At 40.0% G+C, this 27780-nt stretch overlaps 1 protein-coding gene across 5 annotated transcripts in view; it reads left to right on the top strand.

Annotated features, from left to right (window-relative positions):
* Nucleotides 1-27780, top strand: part of rgmb (repulsive guidance molecule BMP co-receptor b) — a 160122-nt gene that overhangs the window by 20783 nt on the left and 111559 nt on the right. The gene's annotated exons all lie outside the window — the stretch shown is intronic.

The following is a 27780-nucleotide window of genomic DNA, read 5'->3' as shown; positions in this document are numbered from 1 at the left end:
GCATAGTGATTTAGGGAGGAAATTCCTGAGCTTAGGAGCTTGGCAGCTGAAGGCACAGCTGCCAAATGCATTGTGATTATATTCAGGCGGTTGGGGCCTGTTTAAGCATAACGACACCAACACCTGCTGTAGAGGGAGGCCTATTGTTAGAATTAATACATCAGGAAGTGGTAGCCCCATCATTACACAAGGGACAACCAAAAAAACTGAAGAAACTGAAAACAAGAAAATGGTTTTGCTGAGGGCTTCTAGTGGTAAAATGTTCAAAAGTGATATTATGATGTTGAGGAGGCTGTGGAGCAATCCAGAGGTACCAGATTTTTTTTTCATCTCAGTTTGTCTTTTTTTATTAGTAGCTTAAATATCTCATTGTTGGCAAGTAGGCATCTACGTTTAGTGCACACTTCCTCCATTACCCACTGTTATATTTCCAACACAAAGCTTTGTGTGATGATGACTTGGATGCACTCTATTTGGTTACACCTTGTCCATTCAATATGGGAGGGAGGCAAGAATGAATTTATGCTGAATGCGGCTTTGAATGTTTCTTTGTTTTCTACCAGTAATTATGCAGATGAGGGTAGAGGATTAAATGTTTGCATGAATGTACTCGGTCTTGGTTGTTAAATTTACAAAATTAATACAATGAAGGTAAATGACATTTGATTTTAATGCTTTACTCTAGAGCCCACTTTGTAGCTTCAGGCTTTGAATCAGCTGCCGTCATGCTGATTTTCATGCATAATACATTAAACCCATATGGCCATTTGCAGTGGCAGAGCTCCAGGGATAAGGATGAAACTGCTTCTTGCTGTGTGGGGTTGAAAGAGAAAGAAAAGGTGGGATGAGAACAAATAGCCCAGCCACCATCGGACTGCAAGAAAAGTTTCAGTAAACATGGGGACACGGCAAAGATATGTTGAACAGGAAGGTTGCTTTCTGCTTTCCCCTTGGTTATTTTTCAATATCAGGGAGAAGGTCCCTTCCAATCATACCAACCACTTTTTTTGGACTGGCTTCCCATTCGAGGCTTTATGGAAGCCCATTTGTGCTTTCGATTATGATAGGCTATATAAATAATTTAGAAGAAGAATAAACATGGAGAGGCTGTGGTGAGAATCATCACTGCATTGACTTTGCTACTGGGTATAGTTTTAAATTTTGGGACAGTCATGATTTTTTTAAAGACTATTTAACCTTGAGAAATGTATTTCATTTTGAGCTATAGCACCTTTCCATACTAATAGCTCTACTTGATGCATTAGGAATTAACAAATTATTATATATTCTCAGTACTGTACTTGTTTATTTAACATTGTGTCATTTTAACAAATTTTGACTTCACAGTCTGATTCTAAATTCCTTTTGAAATACCAAAGTACGATTTTAAAAGAAAATATTCTGAGAAGCCTAGATCTTTGTTTCAAACCGAGCACTCTTGAATTATGGATATCTTTTTAAAAATCTATGTGATATCTGAGTGGTTAAATTGTATGTCTTCCTAATGCTTGGCTATCTTGCTCCTTTTAATTTAATAAAATGCAAAACGAACATTTGATCATTAGGAAAAAAGATTCTTTAGACACATTTGGTAATTCAGGTTTTTTAATCCTTACAAAAATGGTTGCATTTGTTTTATTTTAGGTAACAAAGCAGCTGCAAGAGACAAAAGCAGTTGCATCAAGGACAAATGCCTCATGAATTTGATAGGGGACTAATGGGGGATTGCTCTCCATTTGTTGAACTTTAAAGCCTGGGAAGGTTTTTTTAGATAATTTTATTATTCAGTGTTTTGAGGATAAAATATTGCTGGGGAGAAATTTGAGCTGACATTTTTTGGGACACTGATATGACGATCGAGGAAAGGATAAAGGCCGATTTGTTTTTTCCCCAGCTGGTCCTCAAGGACATTGACACTCACAGCCTACAACTACAAAATCACAAAGATGAAAAATCAAAATAGCAGTTTAGTTGTTCATTTTTTTTCTTGTTTCCTTCATTAAAAAGGATGATTAGAACACTAGAGCATTCATGCAATATAAGATTAAGGTGTCTACACAAAAGCAACTGAGAGTTTAAAAGCACAAAGTAAAATGACCAGGAATAAAAGTCATTAATATGTTGTTGTCATCATGAAACTGAAGCTGAAACATTTATCATTTACTGAATTAGGCGCCAATTGCACATTAATGCTACATTAATGTGGCAAAACGCTTTTTAAAATGACAGTCTGTTGAAAAGAAAAATTAAAATGTCCTCATTATTATGCAATTAGCATATCTTCTACTAGGATGCTTTGTATGGAAGTCATTTGAAAGCATTTTCTGGAATTTAGGGTCCTGAAGCAAATTTTCCATCTGTGTAGCACTTGAAACAGCCCGATGAGACCACTCTGTGAACTTTAACAAGAGAGGCAGCTGTGAAAGCAAACCTCTGCAATGGAGGTCACTGGCATAAATTGATGTTGTAAGTGTTTGAAGCTACAAACATGAACACTCTGTTTTCTGTGTTGCTTTGAATTTTCTTTAAAAGGAAATGAGCACAGTGCAGCATGCTTGTAACCTAATAAAATATTTTACCATTTCGGCTGACCCAGTACTGTAATACAGTACGATTTATTTTGTATCCAAAGATACTGGCTCAGTGTATTCTAGTGTTCAGTTACATAGCTGACATTTCTTTAGTTTGACTTGGATACCCACCAGAAATGCAGATGTAAGAAATTGTGATTCAAAAATAGAGACTTATAAAGACACAATTTTATATTTGGATTAATATAGTTTAGAAATTTCCAGATAAACATATGCTGAGAGGATCATGTGTTTGCCTGGATAGATTCTTGCATTGTACAGAGATGTTTATTAATTGCTTCATGCTTGCTATTAGTATCAGTGTAAAACTACAAGAGCCAGCAGTTAAAAGAACCTTGTCTTTGTGCAGTCGTCAAGTACATGTTTTTACATCGAACATAAATACTTTTATTCCTTTTAAAGTATTTATTAAACTCATTTCATCAGCTGGCGGCATTTTATTTCAGGTCTGACCTATTATTGTGCAATAATTATGTACATATTGCATTATTTCTATTTCTGTACAATCCTGAAATAAGCAGGGATTGAAATGCCTGACCAGATGTCAGAATCAAATCAGCCAAACCTATAATGTCAGCTCAGCTTGTAAAACTGTCGATTGAGTCAGAAGATTGAATATTCAGATAGCTTAACATATGAATACATAAAGCTTGTATTTAAGCAAAATCAATTTGTGGGAAACTGCATGATGGAAGGGCTAAAATGTTAAATGAAAAGGTTTGTTGCTGTCTTTGTGGGGTTTGCATGTTCTTCTGTGACCATGTGGGTTTCCTCTGGGAGCTCTGTTTCCTCCCACATCCCACAGAGGTGTGAGTTTGCAGTATAATTGTCCTCTGTAAATTGCACCAACGTGCAGGGAGTGCATGTAAAAGTGGGAAAACATAGAACTAGTGTAAATGGGTGTGGACTGGGCGAGCCGAAGGGCCTTTTCCCATGCCGTATCTTTCATTCAATCAAAAATATTTATTTGAAATTTGGTGGCTCTGAAGCTCATTATCAGGAAGTGTATTAAGAGGCTGGTCATGGCACACATCAACTCCAGCCCAACAGGAAGGTTTCATCCATTGCAGTCCACTTACAATCACAACGGTTCCATGGCAGCACCATCTCCTTGGCCTTGCACTCACCCTTGGAACATCTGAAGAGAGATCACATGGTCGAGTGGGTTAACAGTTTCATGTTCCTGGGCGTTAACATCGTGGATGGCCTATCCTGTGCCCAGCATGAAGAAGGAACACCAACACTTCTACTCTCCAACAACCATCAGCTTCTTGAACCTATCTGCATAACTATCGCCTTACCTCAGGTCCACCTTTTGCACTGGACCATGAACTTTGTCTTCCAATTTAGTTTTCCATTAATAATCTTGTTTTTGCCTGTTTTTTTTCTTTTTGCTGTCACTTATATATTCTGTGTGTTGTTTGAGTCTATTTGCTCATATTTTGGACCTAATGCTTTTAAAATGCCTGTTGCGAACATGGCCTTCCTCAGGGACTTGGACTGACCCCGAGGCTTCCACAGTATTTATCAATGACTCAGATGGATATTTCAGTAGAATTTGACTTTTCGTTTACATTTTCTTTAAAGTGCTGCATTCTCACTCAAAACTGATTTATTTTTCTTGCCCTATGTAATGGTAATGATCTTGGAGAGGAGAAAATCTAGTTGCCGTGGTCTGTTTTTAAATCAATGAAAACAAAGAAAGCTCTGGTGCAAGAATAAATAGTTTCCAAATTAAAAGATACAATAACAGAGGTAATAATCTCTGGATTATCATCTGAGCCATGTACAAATTGACAGAGGGTGAATAAGATCAGAAATTTGAATCCCTGGCTGAAAGATTTGTCTAGAAACAAATAGATTTTAATTCATGGAACTCTGGTAACAGTGCAACAGGGAACAAAGGAGCTGTCCACTGGGGTAGTATTCACTGAATCAGGAGGGAACTAGTGTCCCAGGAAATCAAATAACCTGAAGTGTAGATAAGGCTTTAAACTAAATAATAGGAGTAGTTTGCAAAGAGCATTCTAATTCTTTCTTTCTCCAAGCTCCTTATCACAAAGTAGTAATGTATAAATCAGGAAGTTAGAGATGCATGTAACAAGGGCAAATTAAACGACATTTAGACTGGGCAAACCAATTTAGTAGAAATAGTGTGGATGATGATTCGTATAGTTTGCAAGAGGTGGGTTTAGTTTAGTTTAGAAATGCAGCATGCAAGCAGGCCCTTCGGCCCACCTAGTCCACTCCGACCATCGATCACCCGTTCACACTAGTGGTATGTTGTTTCACTCTCTCATCCACTCCCTACACACGAGGGGCAATTTTACATGGCCAATTACCCAACAAACCTGCACATTTTTGGAATATGGGTGGAAACCAGAGCGCCTGGAGGAAACCCTCGCAATCATAGGGAGGACGTGCAAAATCAATGACTTAGAGCACAGAAACAGGCCCTTCAGCCCACCTAGACCACCCCAAACATCAATCACTCATTTATGCTAATCCTAATTCAATCCCATTTTTAAAAATTCATCGTATATTTACCACCTTCATGAGGGAACTAGCAATTGTACATCTAGTATTTTACAATGACCAAGAGTTAATAAATTATATAGTTATGGGGCCATTATTGCAATAGTGGGTGTAATAAATGTTCAACATTGATTCCTGGGGTGATTGGTTTGACAGGTGAGAGATTAAATGCTCTTATTCATACTGCCTTGCATTCAGAAGATTGATGTTTATATTGGTTTGTTATTGTCACGTGTACTGGGATACATTGTAAAGCTTTTGTTTGCTTACGATCCAATTAGATCATACCATACATGAGTACAGTCAAACCAGACACGAGTATAATAGGAAGGACAACGAGAAAAATACCAGAGGATAGAATAGAGTTTACTCTTTTGTAGTGTTAACAGTTCCAGAGAAAATGTCCAATGTCTGCAATTAGGTAGGTTGGAAGATCGGGACTACACTCTACTTTAACTAGTCTGATAACAGAGGGGAAGACACTGTTCCTGAGACAGGTGGTATGTGCTTTCAAGCTTTTGTATCTTCTGCCCAATGGGAAAGGGGAGAAGAGAATGACTGGGGTGCGAAGGGTCCTTGATTATGTTGGCTGCTATCCCGAGAGAGTGTGAAGCGTAGATGGAATTGATGCTGGGGGGCAAGTCTGTCTGATGGACTGAGCTACATTCTCAATTCTCTGCAATTCCTTACAGTCTTGGACAGTACTGTTCTCAAACCAAGCGGTAATGCAACCTCTATAGTATGCTTTCTACAGTGCACCTGTAGAAGTTGGTAAGAGTTAACAAGGTTCCTCCAGGGCTTAACAAGCGAGATGTATATTTAGTCATGAAGTCGTGCTGCATGGAAACAGGCCCTTTGGTCCAATTTGTCTATGTCATTCAAAATGTCAATACAAGCTAGTCCATTTGCCATGTTTGGCCCATGTCCCTTTTCTATCCATGTACCTGTCCAAATGGATTTTAAACATCTGCAGCTTTCTCCAGATGTTTAAAATACATTTGGACAGGTACAAATGTATTTTTGTACATACATTTGTACCATATACACCATTTGAGATGTCTTTGTTGGCCATTCAGGAATAAATTTCCTCATTCAGCAGGTCAAGAATCTATGGAATATTCTGTGTAAAAAGTCTGTGGAAGCTAGGTCACTAAGTATATTCAAGAAGTTTGAAGGTTAATGCAGAAAAATTGTCTTTAGGTAATAAATATTCATGTTCCTGATTTGGGGGGAGGGGAGGGTGGGGGGAGTCTGGAACCAAGGATCACTGTCTAAGGATTAAGAGTAAGATTAGAAGAAATTGCTTCTCCAAAAAATTGTGAACTGGTAAGAATTCTCCACCACAGAAAGCAATTGAAGCCAAATGATTATAATTTGAGAAAGAATTGGATATTGTTGTTGGAGCCCGAGGAATCAAAGGATGTGGAGAGAAAGCTGGAACAGCGTACTGAATAAGGATGATCAGCTGTAATCATATTGAATGGTGGAGTTGGTTCGCAGGGTCAAATGACTTGCACCTGCTATTTTATATTTTTCTATGAATGAGTCAATATTGACGTGAAAGTCTGGTTCTGAACATGTGCTTACATGTGGCTTATGCGTACCGCAGCTCCACTACTGAGGTAGAGTGGAGATGATGTAGGTTAAATAGTTTCCTATTACCTCTATAAATTTGCACCACTCCAGTTTGTAGAAGGTGATATGCAGCATTGATGACACAGTCGAACTTGACAACAGTCTGCAGTGGAATTGGACCCATTGAGGAGGGCCCATTGATTAGATTCCTATGAAAAAAGACATCAGACAGAAACTAGTTGCTACAAGCAGCCATATTTGAGGATTGATATTTATATCTAAGTATGCCATCGTAAAACCGAGTTATGCCGAATTCTAACTTTTCAATGGTTTTGCACTGCTGATGGTCTGAAGAGATTGATGTTGTTTAATTTAGTTAGATACAGTGCGGAAACAGACCCTTCGACCCACCGAGTCCACACTGACCAGCGATCCCCGCACTCTATCCTACACACGCTAGAGACAATTTGCACTTGTACCAAGCCAATTAACCTACAAACCTGTATGCCTTTGGAGAGTGGGAGGAAACCGAAGATCTTGGAGAAAACGCACGCAGTTCACTGGTAGAACGTACAAACTCCGTACAGACAGCATTCATAATCGGGATCGAACACAGGGCTCCAGCGTTTAAGGCAGCAACTCTACCGCTGTGCCACCGTACCGCCCATCAATTCATGGATTCTGCATATTTGCATCTACAAAGGAGCTGGTTGTTGCTGATGTTTAACTTTTGAATTTCTCCATTTAACTATGTATTTACTGATGCAAGAAGTTGCTGCCATTTTTATAATGGTAATGATGATGAGCACTGACAATCTCATTATCCTTACTACTGCAAATTCTGGGCCACCATGTTCGATGCCATTTTCCTTGGTGTAACATTACCTGGTACAATTCCGTTGCCATGAATGCTAAAGATTCATGCTTAGGACATCAACTATATGCTTTTTATTTGAAAAGGAAAATTGTCGTTGTTTTGTGGAAAAGTGATTGTGAATTGAGAATGATAATTAGCTCCTTCTACAATTTATATCAAAGTTAGCTGTTCTTGAAAGTACATTCAAGCACTCGTCAAATTTCAAGTACATAATCGAGATTGCAGTGTATAATAGCTGCACTATTACTTTAATGGTGATGGAACCAGTAGACTTGTAATTGCTTTATAATTATCTGCATCTCAAAAAAGTATATTGCTGTTTGTCAAAGAAGATTTAATTTTGCTGAAGTAAAATTTGTTTTTCAAAGTGAGAGATCAACTGACCTTTTACATCATAATTGGAGAAAATTAGATTGCAATACATTAGTTTTTGAGCTTTTAGTAGAAGTACTTGAAATTCCTCACTGTCTAACATTCTATGACCTCAATCAATGCAGCTTTGGTTACAAGATATCTTCCTCACTGACAAGTCAACTCAGGTGCAGCTCAAACCTGTGTTCCTAGCTCCCTGCTCTACTCACTTTACACACATGACTTTGTGGTGAAGCACAACTCTAATGCCATCTACTAATTCGTTTTCGACACCACATCACGAGCCAAATCACGAGTCAGTGTATAGGAAAGAGATAGGACATCTGGTTGTTTGTGCTGCAATAGAACCCCTTGCTCAACATCAACAAAACCAAGATAACTAATCGGTAACATTAAAAATAGGGAAGTTGGGAGCCCATGTGCCAGCTTTTATTGTTGGGGTCAGTGGGGGATAGAGTTAGCAGCTTAGAATTCCTGAGCATTAACAAATTCAAATTCAAATGACCTGCCTGGGCTCAGCACATAGATGTGATAACAAAGTGTCTCTGCTTTCCAGAAGTTTAAAGAGATTGTGCTAGTCACTGAATACTTGTGGAAATTGTCCTGACTGGTTGCATCATGCCTGGTAGGGCAATTCCAACAAACAGTGACACAAGATACTGCGGAGAATGGTGGACTCAGCCCAGTCCATCACTGGCATCATCAAAAGCATCAACATGATGTATTGCCTCCAGAAGGCAGCATCTATCATCAGAATCCCCACCATCTGTACCATGCACTCTTCTCACTGCTACTGTGGAGCAGGAAGTCCAGGAACTTGAAGTCTCACACCACTAGGTTCCTGCAGCCATCAGGTTCTTGAATCAAAGATGGATACAAAAAGCTGGAGCAACACAGTGGGTCAGACAGCATCTCTGGAAGAAAGGAATAGGTGGGGTTTCGGGTCGAGACCCTTCTTCACACTGAGAGTCAGGGGAAAGGGAAACGAGAGATATAGACGGTGATGTAGAGAGAGATAGACCAAATGAATGAAAGATATGCAAAAAAGTAACGATGATAAAGGAAACGCCATTGTTAGCTGTGTGCTAGGTGAAAACGAGTACAGACAATGAGATTCAACAAGACAACTTTGAAGATAGTATGACTTAGGTGGGGGAGGGATGGAGATAGAGATGCAAGGTTACTTGAAGCTAGAGAAATCAATATTCATACCACTGGGTTGTAAACTTCCCAAGCGAAATATGAGATGCTGTTCCTCCAATTTGCATTTGGCCTCATTCTGACAATGGAGAAGGCCTAGGACAGAAAGGTCAGTGTGGGAATGGGAAGGGGAATTAAAGTGTTTGGCAACCGGGAGATCAGGTAGGTCCAGGCGGACTGAGCGAAGGTATTCAGCGAAACGATTGCCCAGTCTACGTTTGGTCTCGCTGATGTCTAAGAGCCCACGCCTAAATCAACGGATATAGTAGATGTTGGAGGAGGTGCAAATGAACCTCTGCCTAACCTGAAAGGGTCCCTGGACAGAGTCGAGAGTGAACCAATCTGCACAACTCTAATCCTACCTCAAACAATGCAATGGACCACCTCTTGCACTACCATGGAATTGCACTCCATGCTTTGCACCAATGTCTTTTTTTTTTGCATTGTCTTTTTCTTTACATTTTTGTGTTGTTCGTGTCTATGTGCCGATGATGCTACTGCAAGCAAGATTTTCATTGCACCTGTACCTCCTCGTACCTGTGCATACAACAATAAGCTCGACCTGACTTGACTTGACATTTATATAATGAGAAAAATTCCTTGTATGAATTGCAAGCATTGAAATTAGGTCAGAAAAATGTTGAGACTGATTACATTAAGCTTTCTGTTCTATTGAATCACTGAAGCAGTGACTGTATTTTTTGTTTTCTTAAATATAATATTACATTTTATAAAGTTACTGAATAGGAGTGATTGCATTCCAAGCAGCTATCCGTTAGAAAGCATAGCTTATAAAAATCCTTTGGGCATTTTGCTTTAAATTATATGACTATTTGTAGAATTGATGTTGAACTTGCTTCTTGTTTATCCCCATGTGCAACTTCACGTGTATTTTTACAAGGCACAGTATCACATGGTGGGCTTGGTGCCAATATTGAAGTTCCTTCTGCAGTCTGAAATGGATTTTTTTAATGTGAGGGAGTTTAACAGATTTGTCAACTATTTACCAGATCAAACATGATAAATATTTCTCTGTTTTTAATAGAAAATAGGTGCAGGAGGAGGCCCTTCGAGCCAGCACCGCCTTCATTGTGATCATGGCTGATCATCCACAATACCTAATACCTAATACCTAAAGAAATATGAAGTGAAATAGCCCTGTCTGAAGAAGGGTCTCGACCCGAAACGCCACCCATTCCTTCTCTCCTGAGATGCTGCCTGACCCGCTGAGTTACTCCAGCATTCTGTGATCCCTAATAAACAACAGTTTACTTTTGAAAAATGTGCAATTCAATCATGTGTCTGAAAATTGTTAAGGACCAAAATTAAAGTTAGAATATTTCAAATAATAATTAACAGGAAATGGCAATGATCTTCAATTGAGATATGCCTTTTGGTAAGAATTTAGGTTATATTGAAATAATCTACTGAATAGATGTGATTAACATTGTTTAAAATTTATTATATTCAGATTTTATTCCTATTCCCGAGTAGTGAAAGTGACTTGGCTGAAGATTGGCTCTGTGATGGTGGTAATCTCTGGAGGAATGATCACCACGGCACTCCTGACTGGACATAGTTGTAAATGCTTCAACATTGTCATCAGCACTTACATACTTTGCTCTGCCATTGTTGAGCATGATCAGTCTGAAGAAGGGTCTCGACCCGAAACGTCACCCATTCCTTCTCTCCCGAGATGCTGCCTATCCCGTTGAGTAACCCCAGCATTTTGTGTCTATCTTCTGTCCATTGCATGCTGTTTTGTTATGTGCTTCAGCTTCACCACTGGATACATTTTTTTAGAATGGTCTCATCAAGCCTTTCTGCACTGCTTACTGAATCAGGGTTAATTTTAACACTGGAGTGAGATATACACCGATGAGGCAAAACATATGACTACTGACAGGTGAAGTGAATAACATTGATTATCTTGTTCCAATGGCACCTGCCAAGGGGTGGGATATATTAGACAGCAAGTGAACAGTCAGTTCTTGAAGTTGATGTGTTGGATGCAGGAGAAATGGGCAGGAGTAAAGACCTGAGCAACTTTGACAAGTGCCAAATTGTTATGGCCAGACGCTGGTCTCTGAAACGGCAAGGCTCCCAGTCAGCAGTGGTGAGTACCTACCGACAGTGGTCTGAGGAGGGACAAACCATAAGCCGGCGACAGGGTGTTGGGCACCCAAGGCTCATCAATGCACGAGGGCAACAAAGGCTACCTTGTCTGGTCTGAACCGACAGAAGGTTTACTGTGGCACAAGTCCCAGAAAATTTTAATGGTGGTCACAGGAGGAACGTGTCACAATACACAGTGCATCACACCCTGCTGTGTATGGGGCTGTGTAGCCGCAGAGTGCCCATGATGACCCCTGTCCACCGTCAAAAGCGCCTACATTGGGCACACAAGCGTCTGAACTGGACCTTGGAGCAGTGGAAGAAGGTCACCTGGTCCAATGAGTCCCATTTTCTTTTAGATCACGTGGATGGCCGTGTATGTGTGCGCCGTTTACCTGGGGAAGTGATGGCACCATGATACACTGTGGGAAGACGACAAGCCGATGGAGGGAGTGTGATTCTCTGGGCAATGTTCTGCTGGGAAACCCTGGGTCCGGCCATTCATGTGGACGTCAATTTGACATGTGTCGCCTAATTAAACTAATGTGGCAGGGGGATGGGAGCTGGAGCAGAGAGACAGAGGGGTGTAAAATGAGGGTAGAAGCAACAGGTAGCAAGGTGAAAAGTAAAAGTGGCAGGCAGACAAATCCAGGGCAAAAATCAAAAAGGGCCACTTTTCAACATAATCGTACAAGGGGTAAGAGAGTTGTAAAAACAAGCCTGAAGGCTTTGTGTCTCAATGCAAGGAGTACACGTAATAAGGTGGATGAATTAAATGTGGAGATAGTTATTAATGATTATGATATAGTTGGGATTACGGAGACATGGCTCCAGGGTGACCAAGGCTGGGAGCTCAACATCCAGGGATATTCTATATTCAGACGGGATAGACAGAAAGGAAAAGGAGGTGGGGTAGCGTTACTGGTTAGAGAGGTGATTAAAGCAGTGGAAAGGAAGGACATTAGCTTGGAGGAAGTGGAATCGATATGGGTAGAGCTACGAAACACTAAGGGGCAGAAAACGCTAGTGGGTGTTGTGTACAGGCCACCTAACAGCAGTAGGGAGGTTGGGGATGGCATCAAGCAGGAAATTAGAAATGCATGCACTAAAGGCGCAGCAGTTATAATGGGTGACTTCAATCTACATATAGATTGGGTGAACCTAACTGGCAGGGGTGCTGAGGAAGAGGATTTATTGGAATGTTTGAGAGATGGTTTTCTAAACCAACATGTCGAGGAACCAACGAGAGAACAGGCTATTCTAGACTGGGTATTGAGTAATGAGGAAGGGTTGGTTAGCAGTCTTGTTGTGCGAGGCCCCTTGGGCAAGAGTGATCATAATATGGTAGAGTTCTTCATTAGGATGGAGAGTGACAAAGTCGATACAGAAACAAGTGTTCTGAACTTAAAGAAAGGTAACTTTGAGGGTATGAGGCGTGAATTGTCCAAGATAGACTGGCGATTGATGCTGAAGGGGTTGACGGTGGACATGCAATGGAAGGCATTTAAAGGTCGCATGGATGAACTACAACAAGTGTTCATCCCAGTTTCGCAAAAGAACAAACCAGGAAAGGTAGTGCATCCGTGGCTAACAAGGGAAATCAAGGATAGTATTAAAACAAAAGATGAAGCATACAGATTAGCCAGAAAAAGTAGCATACCAGAGGACTAGGAGAAATTCAGAGTCCAGCAGAGGAGGACAAAGGGCTTAATTAGGAAAGGGAAAATAGATTATGAGAGAAAACTGGCAAGGAACATAAAAACAGACTGCAAAAGCTTTTATAGATATGTCAAGAGAAAAAGATTAGTTAAGGCAAATGTAGGTCCCTTGCAGTCGGAAACAGGTGAATTGATCATAGGGAACAAGGAGATGGCAGACCAATTGAACAAATACTTTGGTTTTGTCTTCACTAAGGAAGACATAAACCGTCTGCCGGAAATAGCGGGGGACCGGGGGTCTAAAGAGATGGAGGAACTGAGGGAAATCCAGGTTAGTCGGGAAGTGGTGTTAGGTAAATTAAATGGATTAAAGGCAGATAAATCCCCAGGGCCAGATAGGCTGCATCCCAGAGTGCTTAAGGAAGTAGCCTCAGAAATAGTGGATGCATTAGTGATAATTTTTCAAAACTCTTTAGATTCTGGAGTAGTTCCTGAGGACTGGAGGGTAGCTAATGTAATCCCACTTTTTAAAAAGGGAGGGATAGAGAAAACGGGGAATTATAGACCAGTTAGCCTAACATCGGTAGTGGGGAAAATGCTAGAGTCAGTTATTAAAGATGTGATAGCATAACATTTGGAAAGTGGTGAAATCATCGGACAAAGTCAGCATGGATTTACCAAAGGCAAATCATGTCTGACGAATCTTATAGAATTTTTCGAGGATGTAACTAGTAGAGTGGATAAGGGAGAACCAGTCGATGTGTTATATCTGGACTTTCAGAAGGCCTTCGACAAGGTCCCACATAGGAGATTGGTGTACAAACTTAAAGCACACGGTATTGAGGGTTCAGTGTTGAGGTGGATAGAAAATTGGTTGGCGGACAGGAAGCAAAGAGTAGGAATAAACGGGTCCTTTTCGGAATGGCAGGCAGTGACTAGTGGGGTACCGCAAGGCTCAGTGCTGGGACCCCAGTTATTTACAGTGTATATTAATGATTTGGACGAGGGAATTGAATGCAACATCTCTAAGTTTGCGGATGACACGAAGCTGGGTGGCAGTGTTAGCTGCGAGGAGGATGCTAGGAGGCTGCAGAGTGACTTGGATAGATTAGGCGAGTGGGCAAATGCATGGCAGATGTAATATAATGTGGATAAATGTGAGGTTATCCACTTTGGCGGCAAGAACAGGAAAGCAGAGTATTACCTGAATGGTGACCGATTGGGAGAAGGGGAGATGCAACGTGACCTGGGTGTCATGGTGCACCAGTCATTGAAAGCGAGCATGCAGGTGCAGCAGGCAGTGAAGAAAGCGAATGGTATGTTGGCATTCATAGCAAGAGGATTTGAGTTTAGGAGCAGGGAGGTTCTGCTGCAGTTGTACAGGGCCTTGGTGAGACCGCACCTGGAGTATTGTGTGCAGTTTTGGTCTCCTAACCTGAGGAAAGACGTTCTTGCCTTAGAGGGAGTACAGAGAAGGTTCACCAGATTGATCCCTGGGATGGCGGGACTTACATATGAGGAAAGACTAGATAGACTGGGCTTGTACTCACTGGAATTTAGAAGACTGAGGGGGGATCTTATAGAAACATATAAAATTCTTAAGGGGTTGGAGAGGCTAGATGCGGGAAGATTGTTCCCGATGTTGGGGGAGTCCAGAACCAGGGGTCACAGCTTAAGGATAAGGGGGAAGTCTTTTAGGACCGAGATGAGAAAACATTTCTTCACACAGAGAGTGGTGAGTCTGTGGAATTCTCTGCCACAGAAGGTAGTTGAGGCCAGTTCATTGGCTATATTTAAGAGGGAGTTAGATGTGGCCCTTTTTGCTAAAGGGATCAGGGGGTATGGCGAGAAGGCAGGGACAGGCTACTGAGCTGAATGATCAGCCATGATCATATTGAATGGCGGTGCAGGCTCGAAGGGCCGAATGGCTTACTCCTGCACCTATTTTCTATGTTTCTATGTACCTAAACATCGTTGCAGACCAGGTACACCCCTTCATAGCAATGCTATTCCCTGATGGCAGTGACCAGCAGGAAAATGCGCCCTGCCACACTGCACACATTGTTTGTTCAGGAATGGTTTAAGGAATATGATGTAGTGTTCACGGTGTTGCCCTGGCCTCTAAATTCTCCTGATCTCTATCCGATTGAGATCTGTGGGATGTGCTGGATCGACAAGTCCGATCCACGGCGGCTCCACCTCGCAACTTACAGGACTTGAACGATCTGCTGCTAATGTTTTGGTGCCTGATCCCACAGGACACCTTCAGGGGTCTTGTAGAGTCCATGCCTTGGTGGGTCGGCGCTCTTTTGGCGACACACGGAGGACCAACAGCATGTTAGGTAGGTGGTCATAATGATTTGGCTCATCAGTGTATGTCCATTGATTGAAATATACTACATGGAAATAGGCTCTTCGGCCCACCCAGTCCAGTGATCCACTGTTCATATCAGTTCTATGTTTTCCACTTTTGCTACCAATCCCGACACACTAGGGGCAATTTACAAGATCTAATTAACCCCCGCATCTTTAGGATGTAAACCCACACAGTTACAGAAGGAACATGCAAACTCCACACAGAAAGCACCTAAGGGCAGATTTGAACCCGGGTTTCTGGCATTGTGAGGCAGTGGCTCACTGTGGCTATACAGCACTGAAATAGGCTCTTTGTCCAGCTTGTCAATGTGGGCCATGTTGCCAGACCAGACTCATCCCAATTGTCTGCCCTTGGCTCATATCTCTCCAAATATCTCTTATCCATGCACCTAAAAATCCATGCACAGAAACTATTTTAAATAGTTTGCAGGTCAAGTAGCATGTGGAGACAGTAGCAGAGTTAACATTGCATTACCACCACCATTGATTCAGTTTCTGCTGGGCTCCAGCTGAAAGCAGAGCTTCCTCTTTTTTCTCGCCAAGCTTCCCTTCTCTCTCAGCAACTTAACGTTTATTTCACTTTTGACTTTTCCCAACTCGGAAGAAGGGTCATTGACGTGGAATATCGGATGGTAGCAGACTTTCCAAGAATTTGCGGCATTTTTACTTCTTTTTAATTTCAGATTTCGTTATTTTGCTTTTGGGTAAAAGTTGTCTTCAGTGTCTTTCTGAACATTTTCCAGGCAGTGTGGACTGATTGGTGTAAGCTGATGCTGTAAATTCAATGTTGTTGTGAATTTTCCTGTCGCCTCAAACTCCTCCTCCCTATTGTTTGAGACAACCTACGCAACTTGGGCAGATGATTAACCATGCATTAAAAATTAAAAATCTGACAAATTGCTGGAGTAACACAGCAGATTAGGCAGTATCTCAGGAGAAATAAATGTTCCACTGCCCATAGATGTGATGGATTATTTTCTGTTTGAAACCTATTTGAAATCTCCCCATCACTAGTGAATTGAAAAAAAAATGAAACATCTTGTACAACAACCAAAACAACACAATAAAATGCTGCAGATGTCGTAAACATAAAATGTTGGAAGGTAGTGGATTTATAATGCAAAGTCTAATCTACCCATCAATAGTGCGTGATATAAATCAATTGTTTAGTTTACAGTGCTTTTGAGATATGATGGAAACTGTTGTTTTTAATGAGCAGTTCAGATTAAACGTATGTCACTGAGATATTGCTCTTGAATTGCATACATCATTAGTTAAATAAAGCTAAATTAATTAACATTTGTATAGTGGCTTTAATGTGTTTAACAAAAATGAACCAATGAGTGCTGATACAAAAGGTAGAGAGATTAGGGTGACTGGCCATATGAGTAGTTAGGGATATATGAGGCTGGTATCAGAAGAATGATGGTCTTAAGAGCTTGTAGTCCTGGAGGAGATTACAGAAATATATTGAGGAAAGGAATTAAATGCAAGGTAAAGGGTTTAAAAGTTGAGGTATTAGGAGGTTGAGAGCCAATATAAATTACAGATCATTTGTTGAGAGAAAGATACAGTATTCTCATGAAAAAAACATTGTCACTGCAAATGTTGGCAATTTTCAGTGTGGAATTATTGTTGTTCATGTGTTTCCAAAAGCCACGTTGATTTGAAGGTCAGCGCCTTGTGTATTAGATTGGCTGCAAAGATTATGAAATAAGAATTGGTTCAGTTTACACCCAAGCATCTTTTTCTCCTTGGGGACCTGGATCCATCTGGCCTGACTAGAATACTAATGACATTATGAATTTTCCTTTTCTGCCGAAAAGCTTTGCCTTGGGTAGTGGGAATGTGATAAATCAGTGTGATTGGCAACGCTGACATTTTACAGTGATAACGATGGAAATCCAGAAATTATGTGGCAAAGAAATATCCTTGCCTTACTATCATGATCATAATATGTGATGGCAATATATTCCATTGCAATTTAAATGAATCGAAAACATTAAATCACATTAAATATAAAATATACAAAGTTATTAATAGTACAATAATTCTCATTTTAAGCACTATATAAATGAGGGCCTCAATGCATTTTGTGTAATTACTGTAAATTTCTGAGACATCATGGATCTTTATTTTGAACTAGAAATGTTGTTTAGGGGGAAAATATCTCTATGCAAAACCTTTAAGGAGAGAGAGGGCATTTCTTGCAACCATTCCGCTCTATTCCAATGAACGGGCATCAGATCTAACTCTTGTTCAACAGAAAGATTCACCAACAATAATTACTGTTGAATTGCTGCAGATTTCACTCTACCATTTTCAGATGCAATTGGAAAACTGCCATTGAAAGCTGACCAGCAAGATCAGAACTTCTGTGATCTTGAAGGAGTCTCATACCTATTGACATTTAAGCATAGAGAGGTCAATGTAAAATAAAGAAAACGTCTATATAGTGGCTTTTATGCATTTATATTGTGTTTTTTTATGGTCTCAGGAAACCATACTTCACAGTAAATGAAGCACATTTAAAGTGACTTCTGTCAATCCTTTTGTCTCACACCTTTTATCTTTTCATCTCTTGTTTGTTCAATCAACCCCCCCCCCCCCCTCTCCCCACCTGTTGCTTGCTAGGGTTTGAACTGACCCCCTTTCCCCTTTTCATCCAGGATTCTCTTTAACCTCCCCCCCCTCCACTATCAGTCTGAAGAATCCCGACCTAAAACGTCACCAATCCATTTTCTCCGGAGATGCTGCTTGACCCGCTGAGTTACTCCAGCATTTTGTGTGTTTTTTAACTTTTAAAGTGAGGTCACTGTTGTCTTATAGTAATTGCTGCAGCCAATTTACATACATCAGGAAAGATTTCTCCTTTTTGTATAATGCCTTGGGATATTGAAAGCTAACAACTATCATTTACTTTGAGACTTTAATGTGGTAAATTGTCCCAAGGTTATTATTAGCTAAAAAAATCTACACAAAAATATAAAAATGCATAATATTTAGTGTTCCATTTCGGCAGCAATTACTGCTCCTGTCTTACTTATTACATTTCAGACATTATAAACTGTTGCATTTGAATTGGTAATTTTAAATAAGAACTGCTCCACTTGCATTTCCTTCCCTAAGACGATAGTCAATACTTATATTTCTGACCTTTTTATTCATTTGCCCCAATAACTTGTTTTGTGACTCACTGTTATTTAAAAAAATAATGACCTTTATTGAAAAGCCTTCTGGGCTGTTTTGCTTTAAGTGGAAGTTGTCATTATTAATTGTTTCAAAACTGGGCCTTCATAGTTCCTCTGCTAACTCTTCCCTAAATTCCTTGAAAATGCTCGGATATAATCCGTCTGGCCCAGGTTTTTTCTCCCTTGAGTTTGTTTGACTTATTTTGATTTGAAAACAGCTGTATTGTTTCTTATCCTCGCTTCTAAATGTTCCAAATCTTGCATTTGTAACATGTCCAAGAATCAAGTAATGAACCTCCATGTCCTAATTTCAATTTATCTGTTCTCTTGCGTGGTATTTTTCACCTTCCAAAAATGACACAATGACACCTCATTATGATCCTACTCTGGCTTTTTTTTAAAAAGCACATTATTATTAGATTACAGTGAGATGGAATTTACGCACTTTTTTGCGCCTGGAACGTAAACCAACAGATTATTGCTCAGAAATGAAGACAAAGTATTGTTGTCTAGTTCCACCACTCACTAAAACACTTGGTCAGCCTGTTTTAAATGAATAGATATGCATTAATGATTAGCAAGATGATAATGTTGATTGGGTTAATAGACTTTCTGTATTAGTCATGAATGTCATGTGGATTCATGTTAGATGTTTTGCTCTGTGAAGTAATTGCAGCTATTTTTAACATTAATGCCATACTTCTGACATAGCTGGAAGAGCCAGTATTTGTTGTCTACGTGTTTAGAGAAAAGAAGCTGATCATCAATAACTTATTAAAATAATCCGATTAACAATGTTTAATTTGTTTTTTCTTCATTTACCAGCTCCCCTTTAAATCTTGGTGTCTTAAGTCATTTATTAATCAAGTATTTTTATGTTACCTCTGTAATTTTGTATTTCTATCCTCAATTATAGCACAATATAAAATTATTTCCTGAAACTGGCATTTGCATTCATGAATAAAAGTGAGGATTTCCCTAAGCAGATCTGCAATCAAAGCTTTGTTTTGGATAATTGTTAAGGTTGTATAGTGAAATTCTAAAAAAAAATCTGCCGCATGGAATATCTGTTATATGTTTTCCTTCAGTATTCTTGCGTGTTGAAACTTTTGGTGTTTGTGGTATTTGTCAGGTTTATGCAGGGAAGTGGCACCCTAGTCTGCTAAATGACATCCATTGAATGAGCTATTTTGAGTCTGTCAACACAACATTGAAATTACAAATGTCTAAACTGAAGCTACTTTGTATGTGTCAAGGCAGTCACATGTATATCACCAAGTCATCCATCACCCTTTGCTGAAAGTAAGTATCTGAAAAGCATCTGCCAAAATAGTAATCAGCTCAGAATAAATTGTCAAAATAAAAGAGGCGGTAATATGCTGTAAATTGATCTGTTCCTGATATTTTACCACTTTGGTCTCTTATGGGGTACTTTTACAAATTTCCCGCTGAACATGTGCTGATTTCAGCATATCCTGCAATTGAAAAGTTGTATGTTCCTGATGTGATAGATTTGAAAAAAATGTTGGCACAAAATTGTAGTTTGGAATCTGCAGTTCGAATCTTATCAGAACTAGAATTTGAAAATTACCAGAAATTTCTTGCTTTGGATTTTTACAGTCCAGAAGCGATATCCTTTAAAACAAATTATAAACATGTAATTTGCTAATTGCATGGGCTGTTGTCAGGATTCTCATATTTGGATGAGAATCACATTGTATTAATCGCATTGATTTCAACAATGAAAAGTTGTATTTTAAATAAAAAACAATATAGTTTATTAAATGAAATATGTAAGAGCTTTGAATAATTGTGCATGGGTGAATTTAATGTGTTCCTACATGTCTATAGTGTCATGAAAATGTTGATATTTCAAGAACAAAATGGAAAAGCCTGGATCCATAAAGCATGCCTTTGTTCCAAAAACCCTTTGCATTCTTGTTCAAACTCGCTTGTGATCTCCTCACACTTCATTAGGCTTGTAAGACTTTCCTGTTTCTTGACTGTTTTCACACAAGTGAGTAACTGAGTTGCATTTTATGCTGGTAGCTTCTAATAGCTGTCAAGAATGTCACCACACTACAGATATCAGTTAAATATTCCTGAACCATAAAAGATGTGCAAAGCAATACGAAAGCTTCGCTATTGGGTTTTACATAGTGTTTGTAGAGATGGTTAAATAAGTGTTTAGAATCACAGTTGAGAGTTTTTCCCTTCAAAATAAAATGAAGTGGAACAGCATTTAATACGCCTTTACAACAGATGCTTCCTTTAATTATACCAAGAGGATTAAACTTGGATCCCCACTTGTTAGACTATCCTCTTCCCAAGAGAATTAAATTTGAATCTCACTTGTAAACTATCCTCTTCCCAAGAGGATTAAATTTGGATCCCATTTATTAAACTCTCCTCTTCCTGTTTGAACAGTGTTAGTGAAGTGCAACATTTTTATGACACGATAGACTAGTAGGAACACATTGAACTCATCCATGCACCCATATTCAAGGCTCTTACATCTTTCATTTGCACTAAAAAAAAAAACACTGATACTGTTGCACCACAGCAAAGATTAGGTTTTTTGAACAGCAATTACCTTCAGATGCTGGGCATTTGAAACAAAAACAGAAAATGCTGGAAACACTCTGAGTCAGACAACATTGTGGACAGAGAAACCAATTTAATGTTTCGGGCTGATAACGGTCTGATGAAACACAAAAAATAAAAGCAGGAGAAGGTCATTATGTCCATTCCAATATGCAATAAAATCATTGACAATTGTTTACCCAGCACTTTTTTCATGCACTGTTTTTCATTCCCTTGATGCCTTGAATATCTAAATGATTATCAGTCTCGCCTTTGAATATACTAAGCCTTCACAGCCATCTTGGGTGGGGAGTTCCAAAGATTTGCTACCCACTGGATAAATACATTTCTTCTCATCTCTGTGATCTCAATTCGAGCCACCCCAGCCAAGGGAAATAACAACTCCACATCTTTTCTGCCAAGCCCTGTGAGAATTTTGTACATTTCATTGAGAACATCTCTAATTTTTCTAAACGCTGGAGAGTATGAGCACAGAATGCTTAATCTTTCCTCACATGGCAAACCTACCATCCCAAGAAAGGTCGTTGACCTGAAATATTAGGTTTATCTTTGCTGCGTTTAGGCTTTGATTGCTGCATAAGTTATAGTAACATTTTTGAGCATAAATTATGTATTCAGTAGTTAAAATATGCGATTAATAGCTAAATCATTTCTATAACTGCTGTATCAAATGTTCCTGCAGATAGCAATACCATAAATATTTCAAGCAATAAAATTATGACAATGCTTGTCAAATGATAAAGGATTTTCAAAATTAAGGATTTAACCAGAGGTGTTCTCATTGCTGGTACTATCCAGTCACAGGGTTACGACAAATGGTTCAAAACAATTCTTCGGGTACTCGAAGATTTGAATAAAATTTGAATTTTTTATCCAGAATGATATGAGTAAATTGATCAGTTGACTAGTCATCTGCATCTTTCAATTATTTTAATTAAAAAATTCACTTCCATAAGAATCAATTGTAATTTTTGATTCTCATAATTTAATGTGATTTTAATTTTGTGAAAAACACAAGTGGAACTTCAGGAATTCTGGCCCAGGAGTCGGTGGGTCACCTGTCTGATTTTTGATGGAGCCTGCATGCCAACACTCACAGTTGTCATAAGCTGACAACTTTATGCTGAGGGAAAGGCTTGGACTATTTGAGTGCCAGAGAACCACACTTGGTCATCCTGGCCACTATCTGAGCTACAGCCACTCTATTGGCCTGAGATTCTTCCTGTGGCATGGCGCCCAGAATAGACAATTTTTAATTCATTGATCATTACAATTTCACCAATACATTCCAGTTTTACCACATTATATCTCTTACTGCAAAGCCCATTATTCCACTTGGATTGTTAAGCTGATCAGCTGGCAGAGGTATTCACAGACATCTTTATCCTCTCACTGCTCCATTCTGAGGTCTCCTCCTGCTTCAAAAAGACCACTATCATCAGGGTGCTAAAGATAAGTAAGGTAGCAGGCCTTAATGACTACCGTCCAGTAGCTTTGACATCCACTATCATGAAGTGCTTTGAGAGACTTGTGATCGCACAGATTAACATCAGCCTCCCAGCCAGCCTTGATCCACTGCAGTTTGCTTACCATCACAACAGGTCCATAGCTGACACCATATCCCTGGCCCTAAACTCATCTCTGGAACACCTTGATAACAAGGAATCTTGTGCTGGGCTCCTATTCATCGACTACAGGTCTGCCTTCAACACCATAATCCCATCCACATTCATGTCCAAACTTCGGGACATAGGAATCAGCTCTCCCCTCTGCCACTGGATTTTCGACTTTCTGATACATATCCCTCAATCAGTGAGGATAGGTGACAATATGACCTCCACAATAACTCTCAACACCAGTACCCCACCGCTGTTCTCATTCCCGTACAATACTCCCTATAAATTCACGACTGGCCAAATTCAGCTCCACTTCCACCTACAGGTTTGCAGACACACCAAATCATGAACAATGATGAGACCAAGCACAGGAAGGAGATAAAGAACTTAGAGACGTGCTTTCGGGACAGTAAACTTCCCCTCAATGTCAGCAAGTTGAAGGAGCTAGTTATTGACTTCAGGAAGCATGGTGGAGTACGTGACCCAATGAGCATCAATGGTGCGGTTGTGGAAATGGTTGAGAGCTTCATGTTCTTTGGTGTTAATATTACCAATGATTTGTCATGGTACATTGATGTGACAACCAACAATTCACGCCAATGCCTCTGCTTCCTGTATTGATCAAATAGAAAGCGACAGAGACCCAGGTTTAATCCTGACTACGGATGATGTCTGTGTGGAGTTTGCACGTTCTCCCTGTGACCTTGTGGGTGCTCTGGTTTCATTCCACGTCCCAGAGGTGCAGGGATGTAGGTTACTTGGCTTCTGTAAATTGTCCCTAGTGTGAGGGGGTGGATGAGAAGTTAGATAACATAGAACTAGTGTGAACGGGTGACCGATGGTCAGCATGGACTCAGTGGGCAGAAGGGCCTGTTTCCATGCTATATCCCTAAATTAATCTAAAACTATACTAAAAGAGTGCAAGAATTTGCAGAGAGTTCTAATCTGAGTTCGAATCTAATCCAGTCCATCACAAATGCCAGATTTCCCACCATTGACTCCAGCTACACTTCATGTTGCCTCGGAAAGCATCCAACATAATCAAATGTCCCACCCCAGTCATTTTCTCTTCTGCCTGCTCCAGTATGGCAGAAAATACAGAAGCTTGAAAGCGCATGCCACCAGACTCGAGAACAGTATCTTCCCTTCTGTTATCAAGCAGCTGAACAGTCCTTCCATAAGTTACAGTACTGTTCGATTCACCTCGACCCCATTGAGGACATTGGACTTTGTCTAAGGAACTGATGCACTACAATGCTAAGAACTGGTGTCAGATGTTATCAGAGGTATGGGTGTCAGAGGTGATGGGGAGAAGGCAGGAGATTAGGGTTTGGAGGGAGAGATGGATCAGCCAGGATTGAATGGCGGAGTAGACTTGATGGGCCGAATGGCCTAATTCTGCTTCTCTCACTTATGATCTTATGCACTATATTCTGCATGCTGTATCTTTCATTTTGCTCTCTATCAATTGTGTTTGAAATTGAAATGATGTATAGTATATCTCATCTGTTTGGATAGCATGCAAAACAAACCTCGATACATGTGACAATAATAAACCTAAACCTAAAGCCATTATTTACTTGCATTAGTGACTTGTGAACCAAAACCCTCAGATCTCCCTGGCTTTCATATTGTCTATTTATACAAACAAAGAAATATCAGCTCACATATAAGAGCATTCACTTTTATTTGATCAATATTTTTTTCTGTAAAACTTCCTTTAGCTTCAGAATACTGGGCTTACCTTGTCACTGGAAAATAGAAACAGAAACATAGAAAATAGGTGCAAGAGTAGGCCATTTGGCCCTTTGAGCCAGCACCGCATTCAATATGATCATGGCTGATCATCCGGAATCCTGCTTTCTCTCCATATCCCTTGATTCCGTTAGCCCTAAGAGCTATATCTTACTCTCTCTTGAAAACATCCAGTGAATTGACCACTGCCTTCTGTGGCAGAGAATTCCACAGATTCACAACTGTCTGGCTGAAAAGGTTTTTCCTCATCTCACTCCTGAATGGCCTACCCCTTATTCTTAAACTGTGACCCCTGGTTCTGGATTTCCCCAACATGGGGAACATTTTTCCTGCATCTAGCCTGTCCAATTTTATATGTAGTTGCATTATACTGGCATATCTCTGAAGAAACAGCAAGAGTAACAAACTATAATTGACAAGATGGCAGGCATGAGGAGAAAAGTGAGGGAATTTGAGAATGTGGATCAGAGTGCAGAAATTGACATGTGGACTTTGCACCAGAAACAAACATCTAGTGGTTAGCAAGAGAGTATGCCTTTAACCTGTAGATTTAAAAGCACAGTTGAGTGAACAAGGATCCTGTATGGTACCAGTATACTGCTTTCCATTGTTGACATATTTGATTTATTTTGCTATATTGTTGACGGCAATGAGTATCAGCTTTGTAGCCAAAGCTATTAACAATTCTGTTCTCAGAAACAATTAATTCCAGATTTCTGTTGAAGGATAAACTTGAAGAATAATGCAATCCCCATGTTGCAATGCTGAGGTTAATTATCTTTCACTGATGTTGGATTATTGCTCTGATCTTGCAGAGCTTTAACCGTATCATTGAACAACCGTATAATTGAACAGCTTAAAATATTCTTTTGCATTTTATTTTGTGCAGAATTTAAAAACTGAATTTATAGACCATCTTTTCTAATCGGGGCATCAGAACTAATTTTATATTTCTTACTTGATGGCTGCTTCTGTTTATATTCAGTTGGATCAGTGGCCTGGCTATGACTATTTATGCCTCTGTCAGTTCATTGGTAGATTTAAAATAATCAAAACATGAATATCTGTTTGTGCCAGCAACTTGAGTCACACAAAAGTGGATGATGAAGTGATTTTAAAGGCCATCTTTTTAGGATCACGTCGAGATTGGAATACTGGCCCCAATTTTAAATAGCCAAATTCTCAAATATAACAGCAGTTGCTTATCAATGTCAGGAAAAATAAATGAATCTGAGTTAATTTTCTGGGAATTTGAGTGGTAGAAATGTGAAAGACATCGTGTCTGTTGGCTGCTGAATTTTGTACCCAAATAAACATCATTCAATGGCAAAATAATGTGCAAGCCGTTTACCGGCTATTGCACGATGTTCACTGTGATCATGTTCATACTGTGAGTTGTAGGAGCAGTATTATGCCATTCAGCCCACAAAGTCTACTCAGCTCATTTAATCATGGCTGATCTATCCCTCTCAACCCCATTCTCCTGCCTTCTCTGCATAACCCCTGACACCCATACTAATCAAGAATCTGTCAATTACTGTCTTAAAAATATCCATTGAATTGGCCTCCACGACCTTCTGTGGCATGCGATCACGTACCATTCAATAGAAATGTAATTTAGCAGATCTGTACATTTCTCCTGTTGTCACTTTTATTGAGATTGTCAAAGATCTGAAGAACTTGCAACTTTAGGGAAATGACCTACACTAAGTATTTGTTGGGGAACAGTCACTTCGAATTCAGAGTGACTCCAATGATCTTTTAAATTACTGCCTCAATGGCTGATTCTATTGTTCTAAACTGTGGGGAGCTTAGCTGGACTTTTATATAGATGACATGTGCATTTTAATTGGTTAGCAATTATTATGCATACATTTAAACCTTTAAATATTGGCTTTCACAGGGTACCTGAACGATTGCATGTTGGTCATTAGGTCATAAGTGATAGGCTCAGAATTAGGCCAATCGGCCTATCAAGTCTACTCCGCCATTCAATCATGGCTGATCTATCTCGCACTCCTAACCTCATTCTCCTGCCTTCTCCCCATAACCCCTGACACCCATACTAATCAAAAGTCTATCCATTTTTGCCTTAAAACGATCCATTGACTTGACCTCTACAGCCTTCTGTGGTACAGATTCACCACCCTCTGACTAAACAGATTCCTCCGCATCTCCTTCTCAAAGGAACGTCCTTTAATTCTGAGGCTCTGATCTCTAGTCCTAGACTGTCCCACATGTGGAAACATCCTCTCCACATCCACTATAACCAAGCCTTTCACTATTCGGTAAGTTTCAATGAGGCCCCCCTCATCCTTCTAAACTCCAGCGAGTACAGGTCCAGTGCCGTCAAACGCTCATCATATTTTAACCCATTCATTCCTGAGATCATTTTTGTAAACCTCCTCTGGACCCTCTCCAGAGCCAGTACATCGTTCCTCAGATATGGTGCCCAAAATTGCTCACAATACTCCAAATGCGGCCTGACCAGCGCCTTATAGAGCCTCAGCATTACATCCCTGTTTTTGTATTCTAACCCTCTTGAAACCAATGCTAGCATTGCATTTGCCTTCGCTACTACCGATTCGACTTGCAAATTAACTTTTTGGGAATCCTGCACCAGCACTCCCAAGTCCCTTTGCACCTCTGATTTCTGGATTCTCTTCCCATTTAGATAATAGTCTATACCTTTATTTCTACTACCAAATTGCATGACTCCACAATTTCCTACATTATGTTTCATCTGCCACTTCTCTGCCCACTCTCCCAACCTGCCCAAGTCCTTCTGCTGAGTCCCTGCTTGCTTATTTTCTTATCATCCGCAAACTTGGCCACAAAGCCTTCAATCCCCTCATCCAAATCATTAATATACAACGTGAAGAATAATGGCCCCAGCACTGCCCCCTGCGGAAATCCGCTAGTCACTGGCAGCCAACCAGAAAATACCCTCTTTATTGTCACTCTTTGCCTTCTGCCATCCGGCCAATCTGCTGGGTCAAACATGGGCAGGATCTTGACAGTGAATGGCAGGGCCCTGGGGAATATTGCAGAGCAGAAGGATCTAGGAGTGCAGGCACATAATTCCCTGAAAGTGGCATCACAGACAGATAGGTTGGTCAAGAAGACGTTTGATACATGGGCCTTCATCAGTCAGGGTATTAAATACATAGGTTGTGATGTTATATGACAGATGTACAACATACTGATGAGGCCAAATTTGTGTGGTGTATAGAAGTTGTGATGTTATGTTACAGTTGTACAAGATGCTGGTGAGGGTGCATTTGGAGCGTTGTGTTCAGTTTTGATCACCCTGCT

The sequence above is a fragment of the Rhinoraja longicauda genome, chromosome 3 (genome assembly GCF_053455715.1).
Source record: "Rhinoraja longicauda isolate Sanriku21f chromosome 3, sRhiLon1.1, whole genome shotgun sequence".
Lineage (NCBI taxonomy): Eukaryota > Metazoa > Chordata > Chondrichthyes > Rajiformes > Arhynchobatidae > Rhinoraja > Rhinoraja longicauda.
The sequence above is the reverse complement of the archived record's forward strand: the minus strand, read 5'-3'. Positions and strand labels throughout refer to the sequence as shown.